The sequence below is a fragment of the Panthera uncia genome, chromosome A2 (genome assembly GCF_023721935.1).
Source record: "Panthera uncia isolate 11264 chromosome A2, Puncia_PCG_1.0, whole genome shotgun sequence".
Classification (NCBI taxonomy): domain Eukaryota; kingdom Metazoa; phylum Chordata; class Mammalia; order Carnivora; family Felidae; genus Panthera; species Panthera uncia.
This window is the reverse complement of record NC_064816.1, coordinates 126,723,990-126,734,539: the sequence shown is the minus strand read 5'-3', so window position 1 is coordinate 126,734,539 and position 10,550 is coordinate 126,723,990. Positions and strand designations below refer to the sequence as shown.

The window sequence follows — 10,550 nt, the reverse complement described above, 5'->3', positions numbered from 1 at the left end:
AGAGAATTGCCCTGGAGGATCTAAATATTCCTCCCCTTAAGAAGAATTTTTTGAAATACTCCATTTCCTCACTAATAGGAATAATAAAAGTGTTTGGCCCTTGGTCATAGTCCACTCCATCCCTCTCCTGGCCTACCTTCTTTTTTTTTTTTTTTTAACCTTCTTCTTCTGGGCTTCCTCATGCTTCTCCTGACTGTACAGGCTCTACACTGAGACATGCTCCACCAGTGTCACCCGGGGAAACCTTATCTGTCTCACTGATCCCTTTCAGCTCTAGATTAATGAGTTAGTTTTTCTACACTAGACTTAGCAAATCACACCTCCAATTCTGGGCCAAAAATTGAATGCTGTCTTTTAAAAATACTAAGTTATCATATGTTACTATATACTCTGTCACTGCATTTGTACCAAAAATATGACAACTTTTCATTCTGCATATTCTTATATAAGGCATAGATATTACCTTAATTATGCTACAAAATAGAACAATACTATTGATACATTGTCCTTATAAGGTCATCTACATTGAACATCAAAAAGCAGATGCTCTGACAGATCAATTTTTTGAATCCTGTGATAAAATAGCAATGATTTTATTATCACTAATAGAAAAAACTGAAATATGCAGTTATGATTTCCTTTCCTTGGAAAGACAGAAGAATCTCAATCTAAATTCTATCTATGTGAGCCCAGACATAAGGAATGTGACCAACAGCAGTTATCATGAAGACTCTTTCAAATCAGCTCCCATCTGGTTCTGGTGAAGTCTCTGGTTTACTCAGAAGGTACTATTGCCTCCCAAAACAGACTCAGGAAACTCCTGGACCAAAGAAGATATAGTTTGATGGAACAACAGCTCTGGGGGTGGCATACTGGGGAAAGCACCAAGCTTCCCTGATAAAATACTTGATTTATTATCAAGCTATTGTTGACACATCTCTACTCTTTGAAAGTTATCCTAGAACTGCCTCTAATCCCGGTGCCTGCTGCTCCCTTACCTATTTTGCTTCCTATTTGTCTTCTCATTTTGTCTCATAACAACATTATTGATTGTCGCTTTCTCTAGCCCATTTCCTTTTTTGAACTTTCTGTCCCTAAGAGATTGTCTAGTGTGTCCTCTTTGTCTCACAAGTGGTTCAGGTAGAGTTCAATGACTCACATGAATCTACCTGTCTCTGAAATCATTGCCAATGCTATCTTTCCATAAATTCCTTACCATAGTGTCTTGGGTAACAGCTGTTCATCCCCATAACTGTGGGGCAGGAGAGAAAAAGGATGCTTTATTATGACTGACTTTACTTTGGTGCTTTTCTTTCTATCCCTGGCACTCTACTCTGAAAAAGTGGTTTCAGACATCCTTCCCCTCTTCCTAACCAGGACAACAGTTTCGGGCTCACATCCTATCCCAGCTATCTCAGCCATGACCACACACTACCTACCAGCAATGTCCCACTCCTTCTGCCAAAAAACTCAGCCACTTCTGCCGTGAGTTATGTCAGTAAAATTAACATGAATCGTGTTTCCTTTTCAACTTTGCTTACATCAGTGACTTTCCATTTCTCTAAACTCTCTTGCACTTAAACCCATGTTGTAATGTTGTAGGCCATTAAAGCAAAAGAAAACAAACAAAATAGCTTCAGGGTACTACTTCTTAAAAGCCTCAAGAATGAGGTCAAAACCAGAGTTTTGAGAGTGGCTCTTTGGAGGGGATCTGCGGTGGCTCTTATCTTGAAGCACATACAAATTGTCACCCCACCTCAGAAAGAAGCATCACATAATAGCTCCTCTCTGCAGCCGCCTCTCTCAGTTGTTGCCTCCCCTGCAATGCTGCCTGCCACCTTGCTTCTGCAGGACCTTGGAGGAGGTCTCTGCCCCTTCCCTCAGAGGCACCCATTTCAGGTTGCCATCTCACAGTGACTGAGGTTTTCAGCTGTCACTCATTCACTCCGTGCATCCAGGAGTGTGATTACAATGCAGTTCTCTCTGTGAATAAATAATGTCGATCTGCCAGTTTCTGAATTTGCCCTGTGGAGGTCAGTCCCAGAAAAACTTTTTGCTCTCTCTACAAAGCTTCTTTACTCAGACTTGTGCAAATAGCTACTACTTATTATCCCTCTTAGTAAAGGAAGGAAGGAGGAAAATAAAGAAAAAACTATTACATACATGGATCTGAACACACATATATTGATATCTGAAGCCAAGAAGTATGCTACGTGTTCGCACATACATTTTTATTTTTGTAGAAAATAGGTCTGATTTGAGCACTGTTCTGAATCCAAAATCCATATTCTTCTGAATATATCATGCAGCGAGGCATCATATAGAGCTGATGTCTGTCCCTTTAAGAAATGGAGGAAGAAAAATATGGGATGAGCGGCCACTGGGCTAAAAAGAATTGTGTGTGACAATTCTATGGTTATTCCAGTTTCTCACTAACTTTGCTTCAACAAGTCTCTTGTTCATTTATCTTTTGCCTATATAGTATGATCTGAGGGACCAAAAAACGTCTCTTCCACCTTTTGATGCCAATGCCTGAAACTTTAGCCTCACTCCCCTCCATTCTACTTGGATAAAGGATCTGTAGTCATCAAGAATTCCCACGTAAAATAAAATGTTACATCGATCCTGGGATATATTCGCCAATAGTCAACAGTCACCTGCTTAACTGCTTAACTGATGACTTAACTGAATGTGTATTTGTTTTACTATTTGATACAGTGAACCTCAGTAATAGGGACTCACTAGATAGCTTACTTTTCGTGAGGAGGAAGAAAAAGAAAAGATGGAGGAAGTGAAAAATCTAAAGCCCAAGGCACTAAAGAGGTATGAGCAGCTTGGAGAAAACAGTCAAGGGCAAGTACAACCCAATTACCGTCAAGGTGGGAGAAGGTGGTAGAAAGAGAAAAATAGAAGGGTACCAAACTCCATTTTAGCCCAAAGGACAACCCCACCCAAACTGATTGGGGGAGAGGAGCTAGAACAACTAGCAAAAGGGAAGAGAAACTGGGCACAACAGCCTCCTGACCTTACCTCTATTACAGAACACATACCATTCTCTGTTGAAATTGTCCATTTATTTGCCTGCACCAACCTTTAGATCATGGGTTTTAGAAGACAGGAGCTCTGTGCCTGTTTCATTTGTGTGGGACCAGAGCCTCGTACACTGCCTGGCACGCAGCAGAGGTTCAATGCATGTTCAGAGGATGAATGAATGAAATCAGTTTCCCTTCTTCCCTATTTCTCACACATAAAATCTTTGCGGTGAAGAACCAGATATACTTCATATGTGATGGAACTTCAGTTGTGTGTTCAGGATTCTTAGAGGTTCTAGGACTCTTTGATAAATATAAACTGTGTCATTTATAGAAAAGCAAATATTTTTCCCTAGAAATGTGGTAATGTCCAACATCTAACAAATACTGTTTTGGTGATAATTATTATTATTTGTAATCAGCATTTTACTAATTTTAGGGGTCTTTATTTATGGTTAAGCATGCTTCCTTACATATTCTAATTTTATATAAATCATTTAAATCAAACTCTGTCCTGACATCTACTACATTATACTTTAATATACATAACACAGATGTAGATGAAATATAGCTAATGATTCCAAAACAGTTCCTCTAGACACGCTATATATTTTAAATTTAATTTCCTTCTTATGTACCAGGGGAAAATGTATGAGTTTTTTTCCCATGCATCTCTCTTTCCTCATTATCAAAGTGTTCACACGGAATTATTTTTAAAAGGCAGCATTTAGTATTCAATCAAATAATAAGGAGAACGTGTTCCTTCCCAGTGGTTTAATAATAATTCTTGCATCACCAACCCTGAATATTCATGTTATGGAAATGTGTCCTACTTCTATAGATTTCATCACTGTCAGCTGGTGCCACAGCAGAACACAGGAACAGTTAGTCAGTCTAAATACATTCAGGATTTCAGCAATTACCAAAATGTCTTCCCTGACTTACTATCAATAATTCAACTTTTGAGGAATATAATACTGAGACAAAGGAGGCTAACCAATAAATATTCTGCTATTTTTCAGAAAACAGCAATCTAACTGCACAAAATTGTGATATCACTTGACTCAAGTCTTACTTTAGCTATATCTGTATGACATAAAGATGACTGAGCAATTCAGTGGGGGAAATAAATCAATCAGGACAGTTGTTTTGGTTTTTTTTGTCTTTAGGTAAAGTGACTTATAGCATATTTATTTTCCCCCATTTTGCTGTTAGAACACAGCTTGTCAATGATCTGATATTCGTCATCCTCATTTCTCAAAACATATATTAACCAGACTTTACCCTCAATTCTGTTGGCAGTATGATCTTGGGCTAGTCACTTACTCTCTCTAGGATTTAGTTTACTCATCTGTAAAATGTCAAAGTTGGATTGGGTTGGGGTCAACAAACTTGTTCCATAAACAAATAATAACTATTTTAGGCTTTGTGAGACATACAGTCTCTGTTACAACAAAAGCAGCCACAGATAATATGTAAATGTATGAGCATTTCTGTGTTCCAATAAAATATTAATTATAAAAGCAGGCAGGCAGCAAAACAAGGTTTGGCTTTGTACAGTAGCTTGCCAATTCCTTTCAGGACTTTTTCAAATCCATGATTCTACATGTTAGATACATATAAGGCCCCTTAACACAAGGGGAAATGAACTCATCTAGTCCCTCAGTGACTTAGAATTAAGGAGCCTAGAAATTCTCTGCTACAGAAAAATTCCTTTGAAAAAATCAAGTAGCCCTAAGTAAATCCAATTGATTAACAGATGGACAAAGATTCCTCAATTCTGGCTAGTCAGCACACCTTTTATTGGTACCCCAGGATACAGACTCTATGAAATCCAGGCCAAGTCTCCAGGATGTTTCTTGATGAGGAGAGAATATGCTTACAAAAATGACAGGATTTCACTCCAGGTTTTGTTGCTTTTGACTGCACTGAAGGAACTAATCAGCAGTAAAACAAGTATTAGGTCACACTATAGTTTCAAACTTAGAGGAAAAAAAGAGAACCACTTTTGAATCTCTATAGAGCACCTATTTCACTGAGTAGCCCAGGTGGGGAAAAGTCTCAGAAGTCAAGGTCATAAATTAATCCCTTGTGAATGTCTGTCTATGAAGGTCTGTAGCTTCATCCTATTCCACCACTATGAAACAACACACACACGCAAAGGACACAGCTTGACATTGCTTGTCTGTGGAAACCTAGTAGATAAACTCTATGCTGAAAGATGATTCTGTCATATTCAAATAAGTTTACAATGTTTATAGGAGTATGATAACTGCCCAAGAAACGTGTCCACAACAATCACAATGATCAAGAATCCCAGAATAATAAAAGAAAGGACAGAGTCCATTTGGTTTACAGCAGGGTTTCTCAATCTTGGCAGTACTGATATTTGGACTGGATGATTCTTTGCTGCAGGGGGAGAGACGGCCTTTGCATTGTAGGATGCAGAGGGTATAGATGGAGTAAAAGTAACTCCTTTTCCCTTCCCTCAGTCATAACAAACAAAAATGTTTCCATACACTGATAGATGTCCTGGGCTGGGGGAGGAGAAGGCAAAATCACACCTAGTTGAGAATCTGGGATTACAGAAACGTAAGATATTGAATTTGCCATAAATCATCATCCATGCTATAGGAGTCAAGTAGTACCCCAGACCAAAACTGATATTCACAAATATTTTATTACAATGACTTCCCAGGTCCTTTCTGACTATGTATCTCAGAATACCCAGACAACAATGAAGTGGAGGGGATATTATCTGGAGAAAGAGCACGACTGTCTTTGTCCTTTGTCCTTAGCATTATCTAACCCTTGCCCAGTGGCAGTGTTTCCAATTCTAAATTTTACTCACATGGAAATCAGACCCAACTCACTATGTATCCCGCTTAACTCTTAGATTATTGTTCATGATTGCTTGCTCCAGTTACTGGTAAAAAGACCTACAGAGCCTTAGGCCATAATTCAATGGCCTAGCATGGAGAGCCTGTATGAATCTGGGTTCTTAAATCCCTAATCTCAAACTTTGTCCCAGGACCTGCATCTCTTTTAATTCCTGCACTACCTAAATCCCTGTCTGGCTTCCATAGTCTTCTTAGGCAATACTGCCTATACTCTAGACCTCACTTCTGGGTCCCTACTACCTGCTACACACTTCCCAGCTACCACAAACTATTTGTTGAGACTTCACTGGGTCATTTCCTGCTAACATCTCTTTTCTGTCCTTGTGGGTAGAATCTTGTGGTTCTACTCTATTTCTGTGTTCCACTTATCTCTGTTCTGTGGGGTTTCACTGTTGGGTTCTGGCTATAAAATCAAATCGTTTATGTCAATGGAATAATAATCATAGAGGAAAGAGGGGAGAAGCAGTTGTGTAGTTACTTCCAAGGCATCCCACCTTGAAAAGCTTCTTGGTATAACTTGACAACCAGAACTCTGATTATTAAAAGAAAAATCATCACAAGATATACTGTTATAGATATGAGGCCTTCCAACATCCTAAGTCATGCAGAAGTTTCTACTAGTCTCTAATATTATAAGTAAAGAGAATAAAATCATAAAGTCACTAAGGTAAAATGACCTATGAATGGTTCTTCTCTGCATGGAAAATAAAAATAGTAGAGGGGCACCTGAGTACCTCAGTTGGCTGAGTGTCTGACTCTTGATTTCAGCTCAGGTCATGATCCCAGTGTGTTGGGATCGAGCCCTGTGTTGGGCTCCGTGTTGCTTAAGAGTCTCTCTCTCTCTCTCTCTGCCCCTCTCCCCAATTCATGCTCCCTCACTCTCTTAAAAATAAAAAAATAGAGAGAGAGATAATAACAAATGGAAACAAAATACAAGATATTAATTTTAAGTCTTACACAAAATCATATTTAACTTCAATATGAAGGGCAATAATATTCATTCATGTTCAATTACAAATGTAGGTATGTATATTAATGCACCCTTGTTTCAACAGTCACATGTCTAGGAAGAGTTTACTCTTCATAGTGATAAAGATCACTAAGAATGGTTTAAACACAAAAATCATTTTTAGTTCACCTCTGAGGTGAGATTAAGGACAAAGTCTGCTTTCTTGCCTTGTGCTGCATACAATAAGGACCAATCCAAAATATCTGAATTATAAACATCCTAGACAGTGCAGCCATAACCATAGACATGTAGAAACCAAAAGCTGGCAAAGAGAATAGCATGGGCCAGGATCCCAGGGGGTAGGGGGCTGGAGTGAGAGCAGAGACAGAGGGGGCTCACCCAGCTGAATGCCAAGAGTATGCAAGGTTGGCTGCTAATTAAATCCTAAGGACAGAGGTACTTTCCCAATGCTCAGGGGAGGTTACTTCCACAGAGGCATCTAGGATGGAATCCAGCAGTAGGTAGAGACGATGGCAATGCTACGGTTCAAGGAAAATCCACCTGGTTGGAAGCACATCCCTAGCCAATAGCTCAAAGGGTGTAGATAGTGAAAGGAATAAGAAATGTGAGATTGACAAGTTCTAGAATGGCCGTCATGCCTCAGTCAAACATCATGGGTTCCAAATCAAGTCTTGATGGGAAAAGAAGTACAAATCACCAATAAGGTCACAAATCCAGGAAGTCAGTTTCTAGAATCCATTCACTGTAAAGAATGAAGCTCTAGTTGAGTCTTATTCATTCACTCATTTATCCAATCCTTTGCTCACTAAATGCATACTAATAACATCTACAAAACAATGCTAGACACTGTTACTAGCCCTATGGATTCAATGGAGAAAAATAAGCATGGTCCTTGTCCTTACTCAAGAAGAGCTTTGCTAGAAATGTTTGGGGCTTAAGTAATTGTAAATATATAGGTTAAAAAAAGTTTATCAAGATAAGGCAGTAAGTGCTAGCAAGATTAAGCTGCCTGTGCCTTTGAAAGAAATATGCTCCAGGCCACAGACAGCCAAATTGGTAGCAAGAAAAGAAATGTGGTCCCACTACCTTATACATAACAAACGGAGGGGCGCCTAGGTGGCTCGTCGGTTAAGCATCCGACTCTTGGTTTCAGCGCAGGTCGTGGTCTCACTGTTCTTGAGTTCAAGCCCCACATTGGGATCTGTGCTGACAGCACATAGCCTTCTTGGGATTCTCTTTCTCCCTCTTTCTCTGCTCCTCCCCTACTCATGCACACACTCTCTCTCTCTCTCTCTCTCTCTCTCCCCCCCTCACTCTCTCTCTCTCTTTCTCTCCCAAAGTAAATAAATAGGGGCGCCTGGGTGGCTCAGTCAGTTAAGCAGCCGACTTCGGCTCAGGTCATGATCTCGCAGTCCGTGAGTTTGAGCCCCGCGTCGGGCTCTGTGCTGACAGCTCAGAGCCTGGAGCCTGTTTCAGATTCTGTGTCTCCCTCTCTCTGACCCTCCCCTGTTCATACTCTGTCTCTCCCTGTCTCAAAAATAAATTTTAAAAAGTTAAAAAATAAATAAATAAATAAATAAATAAACTTAAAAAAATTTTTAATTAAATAAAAAATAAATGGAGGCCATGATTATGATGATGATGATGATGATGATGATGATGGTTATGTAATTGTTTCAGGCTCTGACCAAAAGATTGAAATCATATTAGTTATTTAAACACAAAGAAATTAATAAAAAGAGTTGTTAATTTGGTAAAAATTATAAATTAGGTACTAAAAAGATAAAAAAAAGAACTCTAGGGTATCATAAATACAGTAACTGTAAAACATAGCTGCCATCCCTAACTTTGCAGCAACAAAGAAAATTTGGAATTATAAACAGTCAGAAGCCTGGAGGAGAGACTTAATAGTGCTGAAACTCATACTTCTGAGGAGGTGGGGATATTCAGAAGGGTGGGGAACCTGAGCTCAGAAGGAGAAGTCTTAAAGGTGTGGGCCTTTAAGAGGGGGAGGGGTGCTGGGGTCTCTAAGGACTGGCTCTATGGCCATTGGGGAAAAGCTATGAACAGGACTCAAACTGCTGATAGTGGAACTCACTGCTGCTGCAGGGGTGAAGAAGTGTTGCTGAGGTGTTATTCATGGGAAAAGAAGGCCAACAGAAAGTAAATAGGAAGAAAAACAGAAACAACAGCAAAGAGGAAGGAGCATGTTCCATCCACCTCCTCCAACTTGCAATCTCTCTCTAGCACCCCCCACTGTCAGAGCTTAACCAACTGACAAATCAGAAACATGACTTGTAGACACCCAGCCCAGTATCAAAAAGCAAAATATGGAACAGTGGGTTTAAAGCTGAGAGATGATAGTTTAATAACCAGTCCAACCAAGGCAAGTTCTTTATGTTTTTGAGACACAGTTTGTCAAATTAGGACACTAATGTCTACCACAAGAAGATGTCTTAAGAATTAGACAAATGTATATAAAGCACTTTACACAGTGCTTGACAAAATCCATTATTTCACAATTAATGGTTTCCACTCCTGATTCATCCTCCCAAGTACATCTGCCACCCCCTTAAACAACGACTCTGTAGAACTCCATGTGTGGCCTCATCTATTGCCAGAATATGTCACAGCAGGAAAAATCTATTTATAAGACCTCAACCAACAGGGAGCTCTTCTAAGCTGGGGACCATATTTGGCTCTTATATTTTCATTTCCATTCCTCCCTGTCATTCTGGAAATCTGGCAAAAAAAAACAAAATCACCTATATTTCCTTGCCCTTGCCACCATCAATTCAATAGATCAGCTTTCCATTAAGATATATTCAAATTCCTTCAGTATACTTCAAGAAAAGTTCTAGAAAGATTTCAAACTTGATTCAACACACTTTACTCTAAAGAACAGTATTCACTATCTTGTGTCCTGAAAGAATCGCATGCCCAAAAAGCAAACACAGGAACCCACTACCATTTTTCTAATGTTCTCAATCCCGCGGCAGCATTCCAGACAACAGAGACCTTAAGACTAGGAAGGAGAGTTATTAAAGGTAGAGTTGATGCTTTATGGCACATTTTAGAAACAAAAGTCACCATGTCCATGAATGGCCTCAAAACCAACTCCTACATAAAAGAAAAATACAGCTCTTCTGCTATCTTGCCTAAAACCATGGGTTCTTAATAGTTCATTCCCTTCCTGATCCAAGGCTCATGTGGTTCTATCTTTATTAATTATAAGACCTTAGGATATTTTCTTCAACCTCTAAGCCTCATTTAATTAAAATAGCATTCTTAACATTATCTCATAAGTTTGTTGTAGGAATTAGATAAAACAATACATGTTCGAGGCAAGACAGGAAACAAGGAGTAGTTGTTTACTGGGTACACAGTTTTAGTTTTGCAAGATGAAAGAGTTCTGGAAATCTCTTGGACAGCAATGTAAACATATGAACTGTACATTTAAAATGGTTACAATGGTAAATTTTATGTTCTGTGTTTTTTCCACAATTTTTAAAACTGTTTATTAAATTAATGTATGACTAAAAAGTTCCTATCACATGCATAGGTGCACACACACACACACACACACACAGAGAATAAACATTCATCACTCATCACAATGCCTGGCACATCATAAGCATTCAAATATCT

General features: G+C 39.1%; 1 long non-coding RNA gene across 1 annotated transcript in view; it reads right to left on the bottom strand.

Annotated features, from left to right (window-relative positions):
- Positions 1–2,186: 2,186 nt before the first annotated feature.
- Positions 2,187–10,550, bottom strand: part of LOC125930071 (uncharacterized) — a 32,620-nt gene continuing 24,256 nt past the window's right edge. Inside the window, exon 3 of the long non-coding RNA XR_007460056.1 lies at positions 2,187–2,339. This is a non-coding gene — a long non-coding RNA (uncharacterized LOC125930071). The remainder of the gene's footprint in view (positions 2,340–10,550) is intronic.